Genomic DNA, 26,202 nt, shown 5'->3' on the forward strand with positions numbered 1-26,202 from the left:
GCAAGTGCTCTACCAACTGAGCTACCCGAGCACGACACACGCCCCGTCCTCACAGCTTTACCTCTGCCAGTACCTCGTCTCCTACCTTCCAAACTTAACAGAAGCTCTCCTGCGAACCTTGCAGAACTAGCACTCCTGAAAGAAAGGATATTGCGGAGACATGGCTTAGCCACTGCCTGGGGGTTGTTTCTAGAATGAAATTTTCACTCTACAGCGGAGTATGCGCTGATATGAAATTTCCTGGCAGATTAAAACTGTGTGCCGGACCGAGACTCGAACTCGGGACCTTTGCTTTCGCGGGAAAGTGCTCTACCAACTGAGCTACCCGAGCATGACTCACGCCCCGTCCTCACAGCTTTACTTCTGTCAGTACCTCCTCTCCTACCTTCCAAACTTAATCTGCCAGGGGGACGAGTACAGTAATCAGGTCCAGATGGATGTGAGTTGCAGTGGCTATGCAGAAATGCAGAAGATTGCACAGGCTACGGTAGCATGTACAGCTGCATCAAACCAGTCTTCGGACTGAGGACTATAACAACAACAACAACGATTTTGTCAGTTTCTTGAATAAATTTTCGAAAGTAGCAAAGAAAAGAATATTAGGAAAGTTTTAGGATAAGAACTCTTTGACCCTCTTGGACAACTACATCTTCCTTGTTTCTTCAGAGAAAGTCATAAATGACTTCACAACAAGGTTCTGCCAAGGAATAAACAAGAAAATTTGTCTGGAGGAGACTACCGAATATTAGACCTTAACGTTCTGCCGAAGGTGAGGAGTAGGACAAGAACGAATAAATGAAAACGTTAAGAGAGGAATCATCCCGGCGTAATCAAATCAGGGAAAACATGAAAACGTAAATCCTCACGACCGAAAATGTTTGAAAGGTCCTAAACGTGAGATCAGGCTCTTAACTACCATAATACGGCGCTCCTTGTAGATCCATGTGGCGTGCTCAACGATTCTGCCAAAGCCTTTCATTGCATGGATCTCAGAATTCCCCATGGGAAACTTAAATGATACGATGTTGATGGGATCCTTTTCGCATTTACGGAAACATTTCCATAACAGGATATATAGTTACCACATTGACAAACTATAACACAGAAATAAAAATTGTAGCACAGAGTGGGAGGCATTAAGACAACGCAACTGTTACCGACCATTAACTGTTCACGTAAACAGCTTCGTTCTGTCTTGCGTGCTTCATTTATAACAACAAATCGCTGCGTAATTCTGTTCTTCGCCTGTCTGTTACGAAGGAACATAGTCCCTTGTGATGCCATCTGTACCGGGATCAGGCAAAAGGCCAGACACAAACACCTGTCCTACTACATACTTTAGTACAGTGACCAAATATGACAAAATACGTATGTTAATCATCTGTCTGTTTTATGTGTATCAGTTGGGAAAGAATTTTTTACTACGTTTTCAGAGTGTTGTGCCATCCCCATGACATTAGTGTGAAAACCTACGAAACTAATGCGACGATATTAAAAACAATCGTATTGATAAAAGTCATAAAGACGATGTGTTGTGATTATTGCAGTGAAGGGGATGCAACGCACTTCCCTGGGGCACACTCGAGGTTACTTCCACGTCTGACGGAGAGTCTCCATCCGAGATAACAAGCTGCATCCTCCCGACTAAAAATCCTCGATACACTGACAAACACCGCTTATACGCCACATTGTCGTACTTCTGACAATAGGCGTAACTGGTACTGAGTCAAATGCTTTTCGGAATCGAGAAATACCGCACCTACCTGATTGGCTTGATCCGAAGCTTTCTGTATGTCACGAGGGAAAAATGCGAGTTGGGTTTCACATTACCGATGTTTTCAGGGGCCATGCTGGTTGACATGGAGGAGATCATTCTGTTCCACATACCTCATTACGTTTGAACTCAGGATATTGGACGGTAGTTTCGTGGATCACTTCTGCTACCCGTCTTGTAGACAGGTGTCATCTGTGCCTCTTTCCAAGAGATGGGCACGGTTTTTTGTTGGAGGGGTTAGTTGGAAGAGGGGCTTACACAGTCTTTATAGAGTCTGACAGGTATTCCATCGGGCCAAAGAGTTTTGTTTAGTTTTAACAATTTCAACAGTTTCTCAATGCCACTGACACTAATACTTGTTTTTACTCGTGTGAGGACTAAATTCTGTTGGGTTTTCCTTCGTGAAGGAACATTTGAAAACGGAATTAAGCATTCCAACCTTTGCTTTGCTACCCTCAATTTCATCTCCTGCCTCATTTGCTAGGAGCTGGACCATAACTAACTGACTAACAAACCAACAGTATTTAGATATTGTGCTGCCGTATACCTTCTTCACCTCACCGGTCGGCACTGGGAAACCCTGTATAGAAGGCTCTGCTGAACTAGACGCGCCTATGGTCGAGAAGACCAAGACACGCCCCCAGGCTCCACGCCGATAACGCCCCCTGGGCAGCGTGCATATCGGCCGCCGCCTCCGACCGACCTGTCTGAAGCTCTCAATCTCAGCACCCAAGTGCGTCGCATTGTGCTCCAGTCGTCCACAGTGATAGTCATCAACTTAGTTAGCTGTGATGTCATCGCATATACACTACTGGCCATTAAAATTGCTACACCACGAAGATGACGTGCTACAGGCGCGAAATTTAACCGACGGGAACAAGATGCTGTGATATGCAAATGACTAGCTTATCAGAGCATTCACACAAGGTTGGCGCCGGTGGTGACACCTACAACGTGCTGACATGAGGAAAGTTTCCAACCGATTTCTCATACACAAAGAGCAGTTGACCGACGTTGCCTCGTGAAACGTTGTTGTGATGCCTCGTGTAAGGAGGAGAAATGCGTACCATCGTTTCCGACTTTGATAAAGGTCGGATCGTAGTCTATGGCGATTGCGGTTTATCGTATCGTGACATTGCTGCTCGCGTTGGTAGAGATCCAATGACTGTTAGCAGAATATGGAATCGGTGGGTTCAGGAGGGTTATACGGAACGCCGTGCTGGATGCCAACGCCCTCGTATCAGTAGCAGTCGAGATGACAGGCATCATATCCGCATGGTTGTAACAGATCGTGCAGCCACGTCTCGATCCCAGAGTCAACAGATGGGGACGTTAGCAAGACGACAACCATCTGTACGAACATTTCGACGACGATTGCAGTAGCACGGACTATGAGCTCGTAGACCATTGCTGCGGTTACCATTGACGCTGCATTACAGACAGGAGCACCTGCGATGGTGTACTCGACGACGAACCTGGGTGCACGAATGGCAAAACGTCATTTTTTCTGATGAATCCAGGTTCTGTTTACAGCATCACGATGGTCAATCCGTGTTTAGCGACATCGAGGTGAACGCACATTGGAAGCGTGCATTCGTCATCGTCATATTGGCGTATCACATTGCTTGATGGTATGGGGTGCCATTGGTTACACGTCTCAGTCACCTCTTGTTCGCATTGACGGCACTTTGAACAGTGGAGGTTACATTTAAGATTTGTTACGACCCATGGCCCTACCCTCCATTCGATCCCTCAGAAACCCTACATTTCAACAGGATAATGCACGACCGCATGTTGCACGTCCAGTACGGACCTTTCTGGATACATAAAATGTTCGACTCCTGCCCCGGCCAGCACATTCTCCAGATCTCTCACCAATTGAAAACGTCTGGTCAATGGTGGCCGAGCAACTGGCTCGTCACAATACACCAGTCACTACTCTTGACGAACTGTGGTATCGTGTTGAAGCTGCATGGGCAACTGTACCTGAAAGCCCCATCCAAACTCTGTTTGACTTAATGCCCAGGCATATCGAGGCCGTTATTACGGCCAGAGGTGGTTGTTATGGGTACTGATTTCTCAGGACCTATGCACCCAAATTGCGCGAAAATGTAATCACATGTCAGTTGTTGTATAATATATTTGTCCAATGAGTACCCATTTATCATCTTTATTTCTTCTTGGTGTAACAATTTTAATGGCCAGTAGTGTAGTTCAAATGCTGACACGGATAGGGTTCAGGAATTGGTACATGTTATCTGATTGCTGTTAACCACAGAAATTCAGACTACACGTTATTGAAGTTAAGTATTCAATCGATTCCTGTAATAAAGTGTATTGCAACCGCGTTTGCATCTTGTGTTGTACAGAGAAGAAACTGGCCACCCAGTCCTCATCCAGCCAGAACCACAAAACGTTACAGAAGGCACAGCCACAACAGATAACAACAGAACAAGATCATTTGAGAATATTCTGGTACCAGAGTCATTGAAAGTGTCATTCATTGCTCTTTTAAGAGCCAAACGCATTTCATTAAGCATTTCGCTATTTGTAGGTCTATGGTTTGTTTTATACCTATTATGCAGTAACCTCTGTTTCTTTAAAGCTTTCTTTGCTGTGACTGTTTACCATGTACCATCCCTCCCATTATGAACTGTCCTACACATACACTATGTAATTAAAAGTATCCAGACCCCCCCCCCCCAAAATATACGTTTTTCATATTAGGTGCATTGTGCTGCCAACTACTGCCAGGTAGTCCATATCAGCGAGCTCAGTAGTCATTGGACATTGTGAAAGAACAGAATCGGGCGCTCTGCAGAACTCGCGAACTTCCAACGTGGTCAGGTGATTGGGTGTCATACTCCTAAACAGCTCTAGGTCCACTCTTTCCACTGTGATAGTGAAGTGGAAACGAGAAGGGACAAGTACAGCACAAAAGTGTGCAGGTCGAGCTCGTCTGTTGACTGATAGAGACCACCGACAGTTGAAGAGGGTCGCCATGTGTAATAGGCAGACATATATCCAGACCATCACACAGGAATTCGAAACTATACTATACCAGGGTCCATTGAAACTACTACGACAGTTAGTCGGGAGGCGAGAAAACTTGGATTTGATGGTCGAGCAGCTGCTCATAAACCACACATCGCGAAGGAAAATGCCAAACGACGCCTCTATTGGTGTAAGGAGCGTAAACATTGGACGATTGACAATGGAAAAACGTTGAGTGACGAACCGCGGTACATAACGTGGCAATCCGATGGCAGGGTGTGGGCGAATTCCCGGCGAACGTCATCTGCCAGAGTGTCTAGTGCCAATATTAAAATTCGGTGGCGGTCGTGTTACGGTGTGGTCGTGTTTCTCATGGAGGGGTTTTGCACCCTTAATTGTGCCACTATTACAACACAAGCCTACGATGATTTAAATACCATCTTGCATCCCACTGTTGAAGAGCAATTCAAGGATGGCGATTGCATCTTTCAACATGATTGAGCACCTGTTCATAATGCACGGCCTGTGGCGGAGTGGTTACACAACAATAACATCCCTGTAATGGACTGGCCTGCACAGAGTCCTGACCTTAATCCTACAGAACACCTTTGGGATGTTTTGGAACACCGACTTCGTGCCAGGACTCACCGACTGACATCAATACCTCTCTTTGGTGCAGAACTCCATGAAGAATGGGCTGCCATTCCCCTAGAAACGTTGCAGCATCTGATTAAACGTATGCCTGCGAGAGTGGAAGCTGTCATCAAGGCTAAGGGTGGGCCAACACAATTCCAGCATTACCGATGGTGGCCGCCACAAATTTGTAAGACTTTTTCAGCCACGTGTCCGGACACTTTTGATCACATAGTGTGTGTAAGAAAATGAAACACCTACTGTAGTCCTTATGATGTCTTCTATCGTCTGGCCATCAGTTTCGGTGCTTCAGTCCAACATCTTCAGGCCTGAGGTGATGCTGAAGGGGTTAACACCATCCACATACACCATGCGTCATCGGCCAACATCTATAGCTGTTTACACACACCATCTGTAACTGTGATGTTGAGTCTCCAGCCATGAACTTAACAGTTGAAACTGGTTTCCATACAGTAAATGAAATCATAAGGACGGCTGTAGGTGTTTCATTCTCTGACACAAGATTTTGCGCACCCATCATAATCTTCAAAAAGTAGGGACATATAACGCCACTCGATTATATGGCGCGCAATGTGGTAACCCTGCAGCTGTGCAATATCCTCAAGTGCGACTTACATGCGTTTTGCTAAGACCATTAGCGAAAATTGTCTCCATTGACAAAGCCACTGAGGTGGAAGTGAACTTTATCGAAAATTCGCAGGTTGTTAATGAAACTATCGTGCATTTTTGCTAACTTGCGTTCAGCATATTGTTTACCCATCCGCAGAGCGTTGAAGTTGCTTTACGATCTGCAGCTTGTATACTTTCAGTGTTTCCAGAATGAGATTTTCACTCTGCAGCGGAGTGTGCGCTGATATGAAACTTCCTGACAGATTAAAACTGTGTGCCGGATCGAGACTCGAACTCGGGACCTTTGCCTTTCGCGGGCAAGTGCTCTACCAACTGAGCTACCCAAGCACGACTCACGCCCGGTCCTCACAGCTTTACTTCTGCCAGTATCTCGTCTCCTACCTTCCAAACATTACAGAAGCTCTCCTGCGAACCTCGCAGAACTAGCACTCCTGAAAGAAAGGATATTGCGGAGACATGGCTTAGCCACAGCCTGGGGGAGCTTCTGTAAAGTTTGGAAGGTAGGAGACGAGATACTGGCAGATGTAAAGCTGTGAGAACGGGGCGTAGCTCAGTTGGTAGAGCACTTGCCCGCGAAAGGCAAAGGTACCGAGTTTGAGTCTCGGTCCGGTACACAGTTTCAATCTGCCAGGAAGTTTCACTTTTAGCGTTCTTTGGACGCTGGAACGATGCAGCTGTGAGGACTCTGCATGATGTGGAACAGAGTGAAAAGTGCTTGTTACGAAAGCAGTTCGCACGGCCCCGATTTTATCTCGGGTGTGAGCTGTTCACGGACTCCCTGCGGACTGCTTCTTCAGTGTAGAGTCCGTCACTTAAAATAGCACTGGGGGGGGGGGGGGGGGAAGACGGCAAAATTCTCGATGCGCGGCATTCACAGTTCCATACTTGTAATACCGCAGAGGCATGCCGCACTCCGCCCCACTGCCCCACGTTTACTGTCCACTAAATGGCGAGACAGTGCGAGCAGCGTGTAGTGGATAATTCGGTGTCGCCAGCCTCACAGGACGCCCACAACAGGTTCCAAAATTTCCTATTCTCTTGAGTCGCCCTGTACTAAGCACTTCCAGTAAAACTAAAATTCTATATCGCTGTAATTACTGGTAATGACTACATCAAATCGCCACTAGATGTCCCTATGTAGATGTCAACTTCTCTACGATAGTCTGGAAGGAATTCGCAATTCTAGTTTGAGCTAAAAAGAATGAATGCAACATCTCATTCGGTTTGATTCTCTGTAGTATTTTTATGAAATTTCTATGTTTACCGTCGCAAGCATAATCTCTTTTGCCACAATGAAGCTGGAGCAGTGCAAGGGAGACAATGGTACTCACAGGGGAGCGTCGGTGTTCGTTATCGAAACTTACATGACAACGATTTCGTGCAAACGTTGTGGTCTGGTGTTTGCTGAGAAGTAGTGCCAGCAAAGAATGCCCTACAGCGCTTATTCCGAAAATGGGTCACACCGGATCTGTTTCCAAGAAGTCAAAGAAAAATAAAACATTCCGAAACGTGCCCACACACCAGAAAATGTGGCTGCAGTTCACCAGAAAATGTTTCAGAGTCCTTCCAAATCAACTTGACACCTGTCACAAGAGGCCGGCACATTACTTCTATCGTGCGGGCGAGTACTCCACCTGGATCCGCACGTCCATCGCTACCGAGTGACTATTTTCTGCATTGAAACCAGAACATGCTCTTCATCACCTGCAGTTTTGTGAGTTGCTGTTCAGTGAGTTAACAATGTATGGCCTGGACATAGATCTGTTCTTTATGTCGATAAAGCCTACTTTCACCTAAGTGGTTATGTCAACTCACAGAATTACAGGTTCTGCGTAGCGGAGAATCCATGTAACTTCCGTGAACCACCACTGCATGATCATATGGTTGACGTTTAGTGTGCAGTGTCTGCACGTGACATTATTGGTCCCACCTTCTTTCATCAGACGCTGACCTCGGCTCTTTACATTACGAACATTTTGAAACCATTTGAGGCACCATTAACGGAGGCTGAATAGACCTACAGTTACTTCTAACAGCATGGAGCAGCTGCTGACACAGCTGACCAATGCTTGGAACACATTCACACAATCTTCACGTATGACAGAGTTGTTAGCATAGATGAGCCCTAGCTAGCCATCCAGGCAACTTTATCTGTCAGTGTGCAATTACTTTGTGTGGGCAGCCCTCAATTCGAAGGTGTATCGCAACAACCCTCCTAGTTGTCAAGAACTACAACAAATTATTCCGGATGATGCAGCAGCAACTCCAGCACTCTAGCTTTGACCCGCCTTCAGCAACTTGGTGACCAGAGTCCAAAAGTGCCAGGACGTGGATGGTGGTCACTTTTAGCATATGCTGTAGTCATCTTAGTACCGTATTTCGTTTCCTCCGCTGTGTTTATTCGTATCCAGGAAATCTGTTCTTCTGCCCACTTTAATTTTCCCCATCCTGTACACACACACACACACATACACACACACACACACACACACACACACACACACACACACGCACACGCACACACACAATAATGTATACATGGTTAATGACCTAATACTTGAACCTCATATATCGCAGAAATGGAAAGTGCTATTATGTGTAGTTTCACAAAATGTATTCTAAATCTGGGGCTTGTCTTGATAGCCAATAAAAAGATTGTAATAATCCAATCTATTTTTTCTACTAACATACAATTCTTTAAAACAAATTAAACGATGCTTATTGCCATTAACAAAGAAAAAGCAGGGCAAATTACAATGTCAGAGGTGTTTGTTATGGGATTCTAGTGCAAGCCGCCATGTTTTGTATCCCTCGTCGACACTTGTTCGTGGTATTCAACCTGCATAGTTGCTAGGTACAGCGTTATGTTTGCCTGCAGTGTGCTTGTGTCTGTTACTGTGTGACAGGTCAGGCAGAGGGTCATGTGTGGAGTGTGGGATTTTCCAATACAGAAAAAGCCGACATATTCGTGCAATGTGGAGAGTGTAGGAAGACCTTCACAATAACTCTCTGTTATTCCAATATCGAACAGTGCGTCGAGAACACGAACACCTGTATCTGTCTGTGTGAGCTCTGATTTCCCTTATTTTATCATAGTGATCGTTTCTCATCATGTAGGTCGGCTCAACAAAATAAAAAAATATTTTCGCTGTCAGAGGAGAAAGTTTGTGATTGAAATTTCGTGAGACGATACTGCCGCAACGAAATACGCCTTTGTTTTAATGACATCCACACTAAATCCGGCATCATGTCAGTGACATTCTTTCCCCTATTTCTCAGTAATACGGAACGTGCTGCTCTTCTTTGAACTTTCTCGATGTGCTCCGGAAATCCTATCCAGTAAGAACTCCACACCTAGCAGCAGCACTCCAAATGAGGACGGACAAGTGTAGTGTAGGCAGTCTCTTTAGTACATCTGTTACGTTATGTAACTGTTCTGCCAATGAAATGCATTATTTGGTTTACATTCTCCACAACATTTTCTATGTGTTCTTTCCAATTTAAGTTTTTCGTAATTGCTATTCCTAGGTATTAGTTGAATTTACTGCCTTTAGATTTGGTTGACTTGTCGTGCAACCGAAGTTAACAGATTCCTCTTAGTACTCATGTGGATGACCTCTGACTTATTATTTAGGATCAACGGCCAATTCTAGCCCAATACACATATCTCTTCTAATGGTTTCGCAATTCGTTTTGGTCTTCTGATGACTTTACTAGATGATTAGCGACAGCATCATCTGCAAAGAAACCAAGATGGCTGCTCAGATGTCTCCTAAATTGTTTACGTAGATAAGCAACAAAATAAGATCTACAACACTACTTTGGGGAATACCAGAAATCAGTTCCAGTAAATCCAGTCACATAACTGAGACGATATTCCATAAGCATGCAACTTGACTACAAGCTGCCTGTGAGGGTAATGCAGCTAGTCTTCAAAGGAAATTGCTTATAGTTCACTTGTTAGATGCATCCAATAATATCTGTCATTTGAGCAGGACCCATTCAAAATAAAACTAACCTGGGATACAGTCTGTATAAAACTAAAGGTAGCACGAATGGTACACACTTGTTTGGCTCGCAAAAGAGCATAATGGAGACCAGTTGAGGCTTGAATATATATCGCACACAAGAACTTTAAGCAGCGAATCACTCTTTCCAGTCTGCATACGTGAATGGAATGTACAACAACATACATATGTCGCACAAGGAGAAATATCGTCTGCCATACACTTCATAGTAGTGTGTAGAGTGTGCGAGTAAATGTAGATGTTGCAGTTATTGGACATTTAAAGCAGCTATTGGGTTCTGATTTCCTTTAAGGCTGCACGTCTGTAACATGGCTAATTTAAAAACAAAAAGGGGAAACACGTACCTTCAACTTTTGGAGTTACAGGGATTTTACTTTATGTGTGGTAGTGGCCCGTCCCCCTTACACCTCAGTAAGAAATTTATCTATCGTCTGCCTACCAACAACGTTGCGTGCAGAAAGGTTGCGAAACTGTAAGTCTCTTGTTTCTATGTCCACTTCTAATCTATTAATCCTGCTACACTTAATTGCGTTCCTGTCCCGTGGTCCGCTACGTAATCATATTAATCTTTTCAGTTAATTTTTGCATATGTTATTATTACTGCGGTAATAAATCAGTCTTCCATTGTTCACGCAGTTACCGGCACATTTATTACTGCCCAAGTCCCTCACATTCCATCTCACTAATTTTACTTTATTCTGTGTAACAAATTTCATCTCACTGAACCTGACTTTTTGTTTTTACTGAACTTCTTCGCATTACCTCAGTAGACTTACGTTTCAATAGTAGTCATTCTACCTGCAGTGTCAAATGAAACCCATTAAGATGAAATTCAAGTTGACTTGTCAAATGATGGTTCTACCTACTGGAATAATACATTAATATCTATCTCTTTACCATTGTTAGAAAGAGATGAATGCATAAGTCAGTCCTCTTCTACAAGAACGTTGCATGAAGCTAAAATATGCTGTGAAGTTGGCATTCCTATCAGGATGCATGTAGCTTTTTTTTATGTGACTGGGAGAACAAAAATAGAATGGCACACACATAGGAAAGGACCGAAATTTACTGGTGAGTTAGCGGCAATACAATTTAGATTTTGGCATATATCTTTTCTAGGCAGCTCAAAGGACAGTAAGTTTAATAAAAGACTCTAGGAGCAAAATGGTGAAAGCTATGACTTCCAGGCATAGCACACATTATCCATGCTTAATGAACCTATAGGTAAAAAAAGGAACATATATAATTGTTTCACTCAGAGCTTTTAGCATTAAGACTGTAATCAATTTATTTGGTCTCACATCCTAGCATGTGGTAACTATGTTTCGTGGGTAAGATTAAGGTCTAATTAACTGTGAACGAAATGCTTAACAATGAGGTCATTTAAGATGATGCACCAGCTAAGGCGGGACAATAATGGAGATAAAAATCTGATTTTACCCTTTTCAAATAAACAATCAAGGAACCTGATTTAATCGTTTAAGTGAAACCACAGAATATCTAATTACATTGACATGAATCTAGAGAATTAGCCAATCCACCACCTTACTGAGTGCTCATAGTTTTGCAAAACTAGTTAAAACTTTTGCAACATGGAAGTAGTGTTATGAAGTGAATGTGAATAACATTTGGGAGATCGTATTATGAAGAAAGCTAAGATAAAGAGCTAAATTTTTATTTTGTTTCATCTCTTCCATGGTAAAAAAATGCAATAATACTGCAGTAGTAATTTTTTCTTTGGTCAGCTTCAGAGTGTCAGAGGTTACTTCAGAACTCTCAGACAGCTAGCAAACTTGAAGTTTACACCAATGATTATAAAAAAGGGAAAAATTTACTTGTAGTATTTAATTAATTATTATTTTTAATTGTAAAATCTTGCTTGTTTTGATAAACAGCTGGATGTGAAGAAATGGTGAAGGTGACTTTTAATGTTTGCATTCAAAGGAAATATTTGTTTGCCAAAAAAAAGTCTATTTGAGATGGCCCTGTCCTATCTATTGATGGAGTGCAAGCACTACATTGTCATCTCTTGCTGATACTGAAGTTAAGTTGACTAGGTAATTTAGCCCAAGTATTCAAATATTCATTACTCTAAACGTCATTTTCTAACGTATCTGAACGAAAATGGAGGCTTTATCACGTGTACGAATATCTGCAGCGTCAGAATCACTTAGAGGGAGACCCTATTCGTCTCGTGAGTCGCGAGTGTTTAGAAGTCTGCCACTGATACAAAACAGGTGGCATCCAGCTGGAGCCTGTTCCATTTGGAATGCACCTCTTGTTTGTGTGGATGTATCAGCAATGAAATACCTTTTTCAATTTTTTTTTTATTATTCAATAGGCGATTTTAGGTGCAGGCATCACGACTGTACTCCGCTTTGAATTTAGTTTCATTATCCCACATTCACTATGAAATCTTAGAAATTTGCCAACATTAGAGAGTCAATTGACAGATTCCAGAGATTGCTAAACCAGTCTCTTAACTTTAGGAATGGCGAAAGCTTTCATGTTAATTCTTTCTAAAGAACCACGGTTATCTGAATTTATCTTCAGGATGTATATGACATACGATACGTGCATGCCATGTCTTAAGACAGTAAATTAAGTTGTTACAATCTGTTCAGTGACCTCTTAATGTTGATTACTTTTGTTCATTGGGTTTTCAAATATCTTCAATATAAGGAACATGGAAATAGGTTGACTGGCGTACTATGATTGAGGCTAAAGTGTTAGTCACATTTACAGAGCTCAAGGATATGCACAAAAGAGGGAGGCCTGCAGAAGGCTTGAAGAAAACATGGTAATACAGAAGGGAAAATGTGATGAGTTCTTTGGCTGTGAATTTAAGATATCAGTCACCCAGAATTGTATTTAGTTGTAACCTTTCATAGTACATGTTTCTGAACAACCATGGTTATCTGGAATCATCTTCATGATGGATATCATCCTATGTCTTAAGATAGTGGATTGAGTTGTTGTATACTGTTTAATAACGGTTGAACTTTGATTATTTTTGTTCATTGCCTTTTTATATACCTTGAATGTATGAAACATAAAAAAGGGTTAGTTATGTAGCATGACGGAGGCTTAAGTGTTAGTCACAGTTACAGAGCCTAAGGATATCTACTAAAATGGGAGGCCTGTGAATGGTTTGAATAAGGCATGTTAAAACAGAAGGGAAATGCAGTGAGTTCTTTGACTGTAAATTTATGTTTTTAGTCACCCAGATTGGTATAAAGTTGAGATGACATTTGAATGAATGTATGGATAAAACTTCATCCACCTAAGGATTGCATTCTATGGGGCTAGAAAACAGTCAGGGGATTAGCTTGAACTTCAAGTAAGATGTATAGTTTGTAGGACTTCAGATGTGACAAAATACAGCTAGTAGTGCTCACTGTGAACAGTATGATGTAAATTTAGAATGTGTAGAAAGCATGGAAGGTCATGTACACAGTTCTGATATTCTGGAATAACTGTCATAGTTTCGTGTGACATGTATTACTGGATTATAAGTGATTGCTGTAGGCTAATTTATACAAATGTTTTGTTAGCACAAAGAGTAATACCAAGAATGAGTGCAGTGAACATATTAATTAGAGCAGTGCCATTTGCATCACTTTTATTCATTTATTAATTGAAGGAAGTTGTATTTTGCTACTGTCATTCCCACTGAATTTAGAGAATAATGGAAATCGCACAGGAACAATACGTAGGAGAAATCTGTAAGACTAGGCCAAAGGAAGGCAGCAAATATGAAAAATAAATTCACAAAACACAAAGAAAAAATACAGAGTCAGATCAGTGCTGGAGGTCATTGGAGAAAACTATAATTTTAATAAATAAGCCTATTTTGCTTTGGTATTACATTTAATTTCTTGTCTAAAGTTTTTAGACTTTGGAATATGCTTTAAAAGTGTTGCCATATTCATACAAATACATGAAGTATGAGGTGCCCCATAATAACACTTGACACAGCATTTCACATAGGTGTTTAATCACTTGGACTTTTATTAATTTGTTGCTTAAGGGAGACTAACATACTTATGTTCAGTACTCAGTGCAGGGCATAGTAAATTTTATTCTTAGGTAGTAGTATCTACTCAAAGTGTATTATTAACTGGAACAAGTTTCTACACAGACCACTTGTATAAAAGAAATTTTCCTCTGAAAATAGGTTACATTTAAAAATGAAGTTCAAACCTAAGAATTTAATAATTTAGGTTAATGTAGGAAACCAAAATGTTTAATATAAATAATAATAATTGTTCTTCAGAGAGATTTCCATAGCTAACAACAAAAGATATCCACAATCTCTTTGTTAAGTGTTTAGAAATTTAATAATTTCGATGTGATGATGATGATGATGATTCTTGTAGTGTACAAAACTAATTCCTCTGCAAAGTGATTATTATTTCTAGAGGCTTATAAGCGTACTTTGATCATGTATAGGGCACATCATTGCAAGTTATGACTATATTCAAATAGTTACATTCCCCAATTTTCACAAAGGAGAGAAGCTAATCATAAGATTGAGTTATGAGAAAGTGGTAATTCCAACCAGTCAGGTTGTTTTAAGAAATATGAGGACATTATTTTGTTGGTAACTATGAAAGGAGATGGAAAAGTTCATGTACAATATCAGAACCATGAATATGAAGGATGCAAGAAGAAATAGTCAAGTTAATTATGTTTCACTATTTCTCTACCATTACAAGACTTATAGCAGATTCTAGTATTATAAAATATGATTCTCTAATTAACAAACTAAAATGATTCACTCAAATAAAATAAATACAGTACAAAAGAGACTTGCCTTACGCAAGAAATGAGTTCATTGACATACCTTGAAGGTAAACTGTGGATTAATTAATTGGTCACTGAGGAACACCACGAGGTAACCATGTTGTATACTGTATGTCAGAGACAAACAATCTTCACCGACAGGTAATGAATAAACAGGAAGTGTTAGATGGCCATAATCCCCACCAGCTTCAATTTCTAGATATTTGAAACCTGTCATTGTACAGCACTTGTTTATTAAACATTTTCCATATGTTCTACAAGATTTCATCAAACAACACAAATATAAACATAATGGGAACACTTTCCGACATTGAAGGTGTTGTAGAAACATATATTATTTGAACTATAAAAATGTAACTAAAACAACTGGAAATGTAATATTAAGGCAGTGTAGATGCAAAAATGAGCTGACTGAATTGACAGCTAGAGGACATATGTAACATTAAATTACAGATGTAAATATTGAGCTCTGACAGACTGAAACTACTAGCACAGCAAATGCCAATTTGTTGAAGTTAGTTTCAAACTCGCCAGAAAAAGAATGAGAGGCAGTGAATGAAAACGTAATGTGTCTCAGTTAATAAACACCGAGTATCTCCCTTTAAGAGTCTTGAGATTACACTAACTGTTGGTAATTACATAAAGGTTATTAAAATTTTGCAAAGAAATTAAAAGAATTAGTGAGATAGAGTATTTGAGATGTAACTTATTTCCCCAAAGTTGCATGACAGAAACCAAATAACATCAGAAACTGAAAACTAGAGGCAAAAAGAATTCATCTATAGATATATTAATCTGCAGTATGTTCTGTCTGCAGGTGCAGTAAACACTGTACATATCTAATTCACTTGAGCCCATACTCATCAAAGCAAATGATTTCCTTGGTTGCCTTACAGTACTTCCTCCATTTATATCTATTTGAAGAGCTGGGTAATTTACCTGTCTCTTTGTAGAAAAACTGTCACATACAAACAAATTCCTTCAAAGCACTCAAGCAAATTGAGTTGTTGTTTCATTAGCTGATCTTTTCAGTAGAATAATATGAAACAATTTGAACAGTTTCAATGTTTACTGCTGGTAGAGACTGGTTTAAAATTATGAAACTTCCTGGCAGATTAAAACTGTGTGCCCGACCGAGACTCGAACTCGGGACCTTTGCCTTTCGCGGGCAAGTGCTCTACCAACTATCTCATTCTGGTTTAAAAATAATTAGTTGCTCTACATCTATCAAAAAATGAACTGCTTCTCATATGTAACAACAGATTTTCCCTAATATAAGCGTTCACAACATAGTGAGTAATGAAATATGTTTAAGTAAATACAGTGGAAAGCATAAGTTATGAAAGATACAATAATAAATGTCAGAACTGGTTGAATAACTGTAATAAGAGAAGGCAGGGCGTTTTGGTAAAGTATTGCAAACAGTGTAACAATGAGAATGTCGTTTTCATGACAACTTCACATTAAGTTAGTCACTAGTATATTCAGTTATTATAGTAAATTCTTGCAATATTTTGCATATTTTGTACGTCCATTAGATGTCATAGAAAGGAACTAAAATTATGGGGACAACTTCTATAAAAAAATATATAAGCAAATGTTAAACTATGTCACCCATGCCCTATTGATCTTATCACTGAAATAATAATAGTAATAATAATAATAATAATAATAATAATAATCATTAGAATGGATTGCATTGTAAATCAAAACAATTACAATAAAAATAACGCACTGAATGAAAGTACAGATTAAAATATAAATGCAAAGTACTTTTTGTCCACTGTTGTTCACTGTAAGACAAATAAAAGAGGTGACACACCGTAAGGGAGCTACGCAAATAGCTTACAAATTTATATTCATACATGCATTGATGAAAAATACAAAATAGTAAACTTTGGTGGCTGGTGGATGGATATGTGACACTGCAGTGTAGATTATTTGTGCTGTGGGCAAGCATAACAAACAGGGGAGTTATTAATACCAAGGTACAAGATCTTCACGAATTTCATTTCGTGTACTCAGTTGGACAGTAATTATGCCTTGCCAACAGATGTGTGGACAATATACGTGAGATGTAAGCATTTGAGAGAGGACGTATGGCTCGGCTCAAAGAACCTGCTTGGAGTAATTGGTGAATCGTTTGACATTTGAATAGGAGTGATATCACTATTCGATGATGTTGGCGGAAATGGGTGAACCACGAGAGAACACGGCATCAAAAAGCAAGCAGTCGGCCTAGAGAGCTGACAGAGCAAGAGGACTGAGCACTCGTCTTAGCCCCAGATTTAACATTGTCATTGATCCAATGTGCACCTGCTGCCTCAGTGACCACAAAGATCACTAACAGGTGGCTGACAGAAAGAGGGCTGAGCTCACAGCACCACTTATGCCTACTACCATGACCTTTGTACACCAACAAGCCCGTTTGCAGTGGCTTTGGGCAAATTCACTCTGGAATCTCATTGACTGGACTATAACTGTCTTCAGTGATGAGTCCCTCTCCAAACTGAGGCCTAATGACCAGTGAAAGCACGCCTGGAACACACTCCAGACAGCGGCCATATGACTCGACAACCAGAATTGACGGTCTGGGACATCATTTTATGTCATAGCAGGACCCCTTTCGTTGTCGTGCTTACCAAACCTTACATTGGCTACCAAGGTCGCTGGATCTCTCCCCAACTAACAACGTTTGGGCCATTAAGGGCACGGCCCTCAAACCACATGGGGATTTTTACCATGTAAGGTGCTGATCGGACAGAAGTTGGTATGATATCCTCAAAATGACGTCCAACAACTCTGTCAGTCAGTGCCAGGACAAATACCTAGTTTCATAAGGCCCACATGTACACCAATTCCTTATTGACTCGATCAGTTTTTGAAGTTCTTTCTCTTGATTAAATCATCCTATTTTTCTGGAAATGTAGTCACTTATTTGCCTGTACATTTACATCACATCTACCGTTTCCGTCCCACTCGGATAATTCCTTCGTGGTTCATCGTTGTCGTTTTTTTTCTTTCTTTTTTTCGTCATCGACTGTATTGTGTTGTGATCGAGGACACTGCCAGTGGATACAATTAAGACCACTATCTTTTGGAATGTATTGTTCTTATTTCCTGTTACAAATGTTTTGTTTCTTTTAGCCATTAGAACAATGTTCTAATCTTAAGCAGGATAAAATAATGTTTTCCTGTGATCCTTTAAGAGGACTACGAGTTTGGGATCCAGTCAGTTACATGTCTTGTTCAAGGTCACTTAATATGAATATGAAGCCAAGTGTTATAAACAATTGTAAGATCTGAGGCTAATTCCGCTAGAGAGCGGCAGTGTGTGAATCACGGAGCTCAGAGGCGTCGAGAATTGGTACATCTGGAAATTACAAGCGCCTCCAACACAGCGTGCCATGGGAGCACGTGATATTGTGGCAGGCTAAACAGTGAAACCAACGAGACGTGAACGCTGCAGCAGTAACGGCGCGCGAGTTACGCCACACAGCGAGGCGTCGACTGGAGCAAGGCAAACAAGGCACTGCTCTACGTAACTAACTGTGGAACGGCAGCTGTCACGAAAATTAAACTTGTTTCACACTAAAAACAGAAAAATAATATACTTGTGTATTTCACCCAGGAGCAATGGTACGGACTGGAATGGATGTTCCAAGGGACATGGACACCTAAGTACGACTTTTGGCATCGCTTTAAATACACTCATGCCCACAAATTAAGGACAATTACAGAATGTGGTGCCACACAACGTGGCACTACACAAAACTGGCGCTAATAGCATAGTCACGTAGGGAACACACACTACACAAATCTGTAAGTCCATGGTATTGGTGATATGTTGAGAAAACCGTTCCGATACACATGTGCTACCGAACGCCACTGTTTCCTGCGCATTTACCCCGACATCAATATGGGGTATGATCACCATGCACACGTACACGAGTTGGCATACTCTGGATCAGGTGGTCGAGCAGTGCCTCTCGGAGTTCCTGAAGTGTTCGAGCGGTTTGAAGATGTGCAAGGACGTCGACCGAGAGCATCTAAGACGTGCTCGATGGGGTTTTGGTCTGGAAAACAGGCAGGCCACTCCATTCGCCTGATATCTTCCGTTTCGATAACAGTTCTGTGGGTCTGTGCGTTATCACCCATCAGGAGAAAGGTGGGACCCATTGCACCCTGATAAGGCGGACATACTGGTGCAAAATGACGTCTCGATACACCAGACCTGTTACAGTTCCTCTGCCAAAGACATGCAGGGGTGCACGTGCATCAATCATACTCCCACCCCACACCATCAAACCACGACCTCCATACAGGTCCCTTTCAAGGACATTAAGGGGTTGGTATCTGGTTCCTGGTTCACGCCAGATGAAAAGCCGCCGAGAATCGCTGTTTAGACTATACCTGGACTCGTCGGTCAACATAACCTAGGACCACTGTTCCAATGACCGAGAACTGTGTTCTTGACACCTGACTTTACGGGCTCTCCTTTCAAGGACATTAAGGGGTTGGTATCTGGTTCCTGGTTCACGCCAGATGAAAAGCCGCCGAGAATCGCTGTTTAGACTATACCTGGACTCGTCGGTCAACATAACCTAGGACCACTGTTCCAATGACCGAGCACTGTGTTCTTGACACCTGACTTTACGGGCTCTCCTTTCAAGGACATTAAGGGGTTGGTATCTGGTTCCTGGTTCACGCCAGATGAAAAGCCGCCGAGAATCGCTGTTTAGACTATACCTGGACTCGTCGGTCAACATAACCTAGGACCACTGTTCCAATGACCGAGAACTGTGTTCTTGACACCTGACTTTACGGGCTCTCCTTTCAAGGACATTAAGGGGTTGGTATCTGGTTCCTGGTTCACGCCAGATGAAAAGCCGCCGAGAATCGCTGTTTAGACTATACCTGGACTCGTCGGTCAACATAACCTAGGACCACTGTTCCAATGACCGAGAACTGTGTTCTTGACACCTGACTTTACGGGCTCTCCTTTCAAGGACATTAAGGGGTTGGTATCTGGTTCCTGGTTCACGCCAGATGAAAAGCCGCCGAGAATCGCTGTTTAGACTATACCTGGACTCGTCGGTCAACATAACCTAGGACCACTGTTCCAATGACCGTGAACTGTTTTCTTGACACCTGACTTTACGGGCTCTCCTGTGACCAGGGGTCAGTGGACTGCCCCTTGCAGGTCTCCGGGCGAATACATCGTGTCTGCTCAGTCGTCTGTAGACTGTATGTCTGGAGACAACTGTTCCAGTGGCTCTGGTAAGGTCCCGAGCGAGGCTACCTGCAGTATTCCGTGGCCGTCTGCAGGCACTGATCGTGAGATATCGGTCTTCTTGTGGTGTTATGCACTGTGGACGTCCCGTACTGTAGCGCCTAGACACGTTTTCTGTCTGCTGGAATCGCTGCCATAATCTTGAGTTCACATTTTGTGGCACACGGGGGGCGCGTGCTACGACCTGCTGTGTTTGACCAGCCTCCAGTCGCCCTAGTATTCTGTCCCTCATAACGTCATCTATATGTGTTCTTTGAGTCATTCTCAACTCACAGTGAGCAGTAGCACGGTTGAAAACGTCTGCACACTTACTCGCTGCACCGTACTCTGACATGCTCCAACACACCTCTGTGTATGTGGACTGCTGCCAGAGCCACCGTGCGACGACCGGAGGTCAAATGCACCGTATGGTCATACCGCGAGGTAATGTAGACCCAAAAACGCCCACCAGAGTGTTGTTTCACCATTTATCAGGATTATCCTTAATTCATGAGCATGAGAGTATAAGAGAGGAGGAAAAATGAAACTGTGCGGTTTTATAATTCCGGCTATACTGATGCCATAATAGTATACAATCACAGTAAATGGTTTTCAAGTTACCGTCTATTCAAGAGAAGACTTCCAGTGTCATGCCAAAGGAAACATTACAAATCACTCAGTCTTTCACGCAGGAAGATGCAGTTGGTGACCTCTCCCAAGTGTTGGTAGATATGTGCTACGCATTAGTAGTAATACCAGCACGTTCAGTAATGCGTGGATCATTTTTAGGAGACTGGTCAGGTTGCAATTTAACAATAATAACAATAACACAATTGATAGTTCAGACATTTACCGTATATACCTACAGGTGTAGTGTGACAAGAACTGGACAAAATGGGAACTATCGTCTGTTTTGCCTGAAGTAAAGTAAAGAAACCATGGAAAATCTAAATCAGGAGGACCAGATGAAGATTGGAGCCTCCATCCTTGTAAATACAAGGTCAGTCTATTGGAAACAGAGTAACCTCATTCAGCTTATACCCAGTGCAGAGTACGTTTTTGCAAAGATTTTATTTCACATAGTAAAAGGTTGTTGCTACAATATCCACTCACGCCTCACAACCTATCACAGCACAATTTTTACACGTTATTTCATGCTGAAATTCTATGCATATCATCATGATGGATCAAGGCCATGTCAACGATGTTTTGGTCAATTTACCTGTATAATGAGTGAGATAGTAAGCTCAGAAAGAGGCTAAAATCTAAGTATCACACATTGCAGAGGTTTAAGAGTAAGTCGAAGTGTAACGTGGAATGACAATGTGTTGTTATTATTATTCACAAATTTGAAAGGAGTCTACTGTGGCGCACACTTGTATGTGGCACCCGAATATGAAAAGCTGTTAATGGAAACCAAATTGAAACTCTGATACTGAAAACGAGGTATGTCTCTTGTAGGCTTTATAAATCAGATAGCCGACTGTGCACGACCGCAGAGCCAAAGATACCGCTTCTGGTCTGAGACTGTGGTGTTGGAGTAAGAGAGCGCTTGGCACACATTTGTAGGCAGCTGTCTGTGAGAAAAGACGATGGAGCAGGCAGTTTCTGTGGTGTGCTATGTGAAGCCACCAAGTGTTAGATTGATGTAGGTATGTCAGTGTTGTTGAACATGGAAGCAAAAGTTTTCATGCACGTAAGGTAAAGATTTTAAATAATTGTGATATTTGTTTTTGCCAGCACGTTAGTATAGATGAGTTGGCTGATAATTTATAGTTGTTGAATAACCCCAGAATGTATAAGTTAACATTTTATAAGAAGGCTAGTTAGATATTTCACTTTCGTAATGTCGTTAAGATTTATTAACAGAGCTATATGTAATTTGCATTTATATAGGATTAGTGACGTTAGATGATACTTGCTGTTCAAATCTCATTGTTTGCGAATCAGTTGTGAGTAATGTAACTTCAGTAATCAGATGTTTTTGAAAAGACAAACTTAACTTCCAATATAATTTTGCTAAAAAAATCTGTGTTATTCATTCACCACAATCAGTACCACCTGGGTAGGTCATATGTTTTTTTAAAGAAGTTGGATATTCCTTAAATGTTTTCATTTAGCAACCAAAAGAATTTCATGTGCATTTCAAGGTTTTATGGCCAGTACTGCACACTGCTGAACCTGTAGCTACCATATTTATAATTTTTTATGAGGGATCAGAATATATCGCGTTACTCCGTTGCTGCTTTAGAGGTATGTCAGTTCAGTTTATTTGTTATGTGCGCGGAGACAAAAGTTATTGAGTTTTGAACAGAGCCGGGTGATTCAGTGCCTAAGGGGCTGAATGTAATTTGCAGTTACTGTATTTCTTTATTGGTATTGTGAGCTGCATTGCCCAATCAGTTCGTATAAAGTTTTTTCAAACAATAACACAGAGTAAGCACACCAGTTATAACACGCTACACGACGATTCGAATAAAGTATGCATTCCCATTTCAGGCATTTATTCGATGTAATCGCAAACATTTTTAAACGGACCTTACACAATTTCTACCATACCTCTACTCTGCGCAAGCCAATAAATTCTTTACTGTGCGGAATACGTTACTCAATCGGTACTTTCTAAGTGCCTTTTTAAAATCAGTTCGTTTTGGTAATCGAGTCAGTTTCCTTCGGATATTTATTGTACGGTTCTATTCCTTGCTAGAACCTCTAAATCCACATTTAGATCTACGTGACTACTCTGCTAGGGAGTAGATCGAACGGCCTACAGACTATTCCTCCACCGTTCCACCGTCTAGCGGCGCGCGGAAAAAACAAACACTTAAATATTTGCGAGCAAGACCTGATTTCTCTTATTTTATTACGACGGCCGTCTCTTCAAATGTAGGTGTGAGTCAAAAATATATTTTCGCGTTCGTTGCAGAGAGTCGATGACTGAAATTTCTCGTGACGAAATTACCTTTGCTTTCATGACTGCCACCCGAGCCCACTCATCATGCCCGTGACACTCCCTCCCCTGTACTACGAAACGAGCTGCCCTTCTCTGAACTTTTTCGATGTCCCCCGTCAGTCCCGTCTGGTAAGGATTCCATATCGCACAGTAGTACCCTGGGCACGCACAAGCGTAGTAGAGGAAAGGTGCCTACTATGCGATAGTTCCCTAATATAAGACACCCCAACTGTGCTCATGTTAGGGGTTGCACTCTGGCGGAGAGTTTCTGAAACACGTCTACTGCGTGCCAGACGGCGACACAGCGAGTACGATGCCTTAGTTGAGCCGGACACAGTACCTAGAGGTTGATACAAAATTTCTTGTGTTTGGAGTTTTTGCGACATCTGTGTTAAGACAATATTTCAGCTTAATGGTGAGTGGATATTACTGCACTCTTTTATTGATGTTATTTGTGACGCTATTACCTACAATAATTGACATTTAGGTACATTTTCCAACGAACGTTGTTAGCAAGTGCGTGATTCTTTGTGTAACATGGCGAAATTCCTAATATGCGAGAGTATGGGGATCCAAATACGCCACAGTTTCGCATATTACGATATCTATCGCATATTGGGGGGAGTCGTTCTCTCACGATTTGTTATATGTAATGTACGCAATACTATCACGACATAACAATATTTTATCATTTATTGTAGTAAAATGTTGGCAAGTGAAATACTGCCTTGCAATGGAAGAGCGATTTTATGCTCTTAAATGTAAGGACATACGAAGCATGGCCTTCCTGTTAGCTGTCAGAAATAGGCTGAAGAATCCCTTCAATTCAGAAAAGGCTTCAGCAGGAAAGAAATGGTTCCGAGTTTTCCTTAACAGACATCCCATTTTATCAATGGAGACTCCTCAGGGTCTTGCAGCAGAAAGAGTGAAAGCTTTAACTCCAGAAAATGTGGGGAGATTTTTTGATATTTACGAATCTGTGCTATCTGAAGTCAACCATAACCAGCATCGAGTCTTCAATGTTGACGAAACTGCAGCGCAAACACAGCAAGTTTATTACTAGGAAAGGGAAGAGACAAGTTGCTGCCTTGACTTCAGCAGAAAGGGGAAATCTCACCACAGTTGTAACGTGTATGAATGCAGCTGGCACTTACGTTCCACCACTAATAGTCTTCCCAAGGAAGAATATCAAGCAGGAATTGATGGACGGTGCACCTGCAGGATCAATATCAGCTTGTCATCCAAGTGGCTGCATGCACACTCATTTTTACTCAGTGGTTTGATCATTTTGTGAGTCATGTCGAGCCATCTTCAAATGGACCTGACATTTTGATTCTTGATGGTCATTATTCCCACACAAAGAATCTCGATGTGTTTGACAAAGCACGCGAAAACAATGTTCATATTGTATGTTTTCCATCTCACTCAACGCATAAAATGCAGCCACTTGACGTCGGATTTATGGGGCCTTTGAAAACCTACTATGCCCAAGAGATAGTAACGTGGTTGGCAAGTAATCCAGGTCATGTTATCACGCCATTATTAACAGCCAGGTTATTTGGGGCAACTTACAACCGAGCAGCAGCAATGGAAGCATCTGTGAATGCCTTCAGAAAAACAGGTCTCATCCCATGCAACACTAACATCTTCGCAGAACATGAATTTTCAATTCATCGCTATGCTGCCGCTCTTCAAGAAAGAGATGCCAAAACCGAAAATGAAACTACTGATGGTGATGGTCAAGCTGTCAGCCCGGCAGACATTAGACCTCTCCCACACATCGCAAAACCACCTGGAGACAGTCAAATATAACGTCGACTCCGTATGTGAAGCAATTTCAAGAATCTAAACAGAAGAAATCAGAGGTTGGAGCTAAGAAAGCAGCCAGAAAGTTATTTGAGGAGAAGAGTGGAAAATCTTCAAATCGTAGACCTAAAGCAGAAGAATGTTGATGACAGTGGGGATTTAGACAGCATTGATGATGATGCGGAGTGTCTGTTCTGTACTGGGCGCTTTCGTGAAGACAAAGACGGGGAGAAATGGGCACAGTGCATGAAATGTTATCGCTGGGCTCATGAAGATTGCCGTGTCACAGAAGACAATTTTGTTTGCCCCAGATGTCGTAAATATAAACCTAAGTAGTGTGAAATGAGTGAAGGATAACAGAAATGATTGAACATTTAAAAATTGTATATTCATATGTCATTATTCTGTAATAAAATAATTAAAGCAAAATCCTGTTACTGTCTCAGATTAGCAAACCTTGATCTCATTTCTACGAAATGCCATGTTTGTGAAGATTTAATTACTGAAAGATTGTTTATGATTGCAAATACGATAATTCTGTGAAAAAATTAAATAACGCAAGATATTATTACCATCATAAAAATACAATTGCACTTACTTTTAGGTCTTTCAAATGGGTTTACAAAAGTGTGTCTCATATTAGGCACCTTTCCTCTACAGGTAGCTTCTTTATTGGATTGTTTTCAATCTTCTAAGTGTTCTGCCAATAAAACGCAATCTTTCGTTCGATTTCCTCACAGCATTGTCTGCATGACACTTTCGATTTAAGTTGTTAGTAGACGTAATTCCTAGGTATTTAGCTGAACTGATAGCCTTTAAATTTTTGTGATTAGTAGATTACTTTTCATTCTCGCTTGGGCCACATCACGCCTTTTATTTTTTGGAGCCAACTGCCACATTTAGCACCATATAGATATCTTGCCTATATCATTTTTAAGTCAGTTTTGATTTTCTGATGATTTTACTAGACAGTAAGTGGCACTATCATTTGCAAGTAACCTAAGACGGTTGCTGAGAAAGTCTGCTAACTCATTTATATACGCTAAGAACATCGTGATTTGGGAAACGCCAGATATCGCTTCCGTTCTCCTCGAGGAATTCCAGTCAGTTCTTATGAGCTGTGACCTTTCTGACAGGAATTGCCGAATCTAGTTATATTTAAAGAGAAGTACTTGCTTCTAATTCTCCGTTGATACCAAAGCTATAAACATTGACCAAACTAAATACTTTCTCCTCGACGCTCTCACATTTGCCGAAAACCGCGCTTCGACTTGTCTAGCCGCTA

The 26,202-nt window shown here is 41.4% G+C and overlaps 1 protein-coding gene across 1 annotated transcript in view; it reads right to left on the reverse strand.

The window, feature by feature from the left end:
* Nucleotides 1–26,202, reverse strand: part of LOC124553686 (phosphatidylinositol phosphatase PTPRQ-like) — a 418,566-nt gene that overhangs the window by 352,615 nt on the left and 39,749 nt on the right. Inside the window, exon 3 of the mRNA XM_047127584.1 lies at nucleotides 14,927–15,096. The gene's annotated coding sequence lies outside the window, so the exon portion shown is untranslated. The remainder of the gene's footprint in view (nucleotides 1–14,926; nucleotides 15,097–26,202) is intronic.

The sequence above is a fragment of the Schistocerca americana genome, chromosome 11 (assembly GCF_021461395.2).
Source record: "Schistocerca americana isolate TAMUIC-IGC-003095 chromosome 11, iqSchAmer2.1, whole genome shotgun sequence".
Classification (NCBI taxonomy): domain Eukaryota; kingdom Metazoa; phylum Arthropoda; class Insecta; order Orthoptera; family Acrididae; genus Schistocerca; species Schistocerca americana.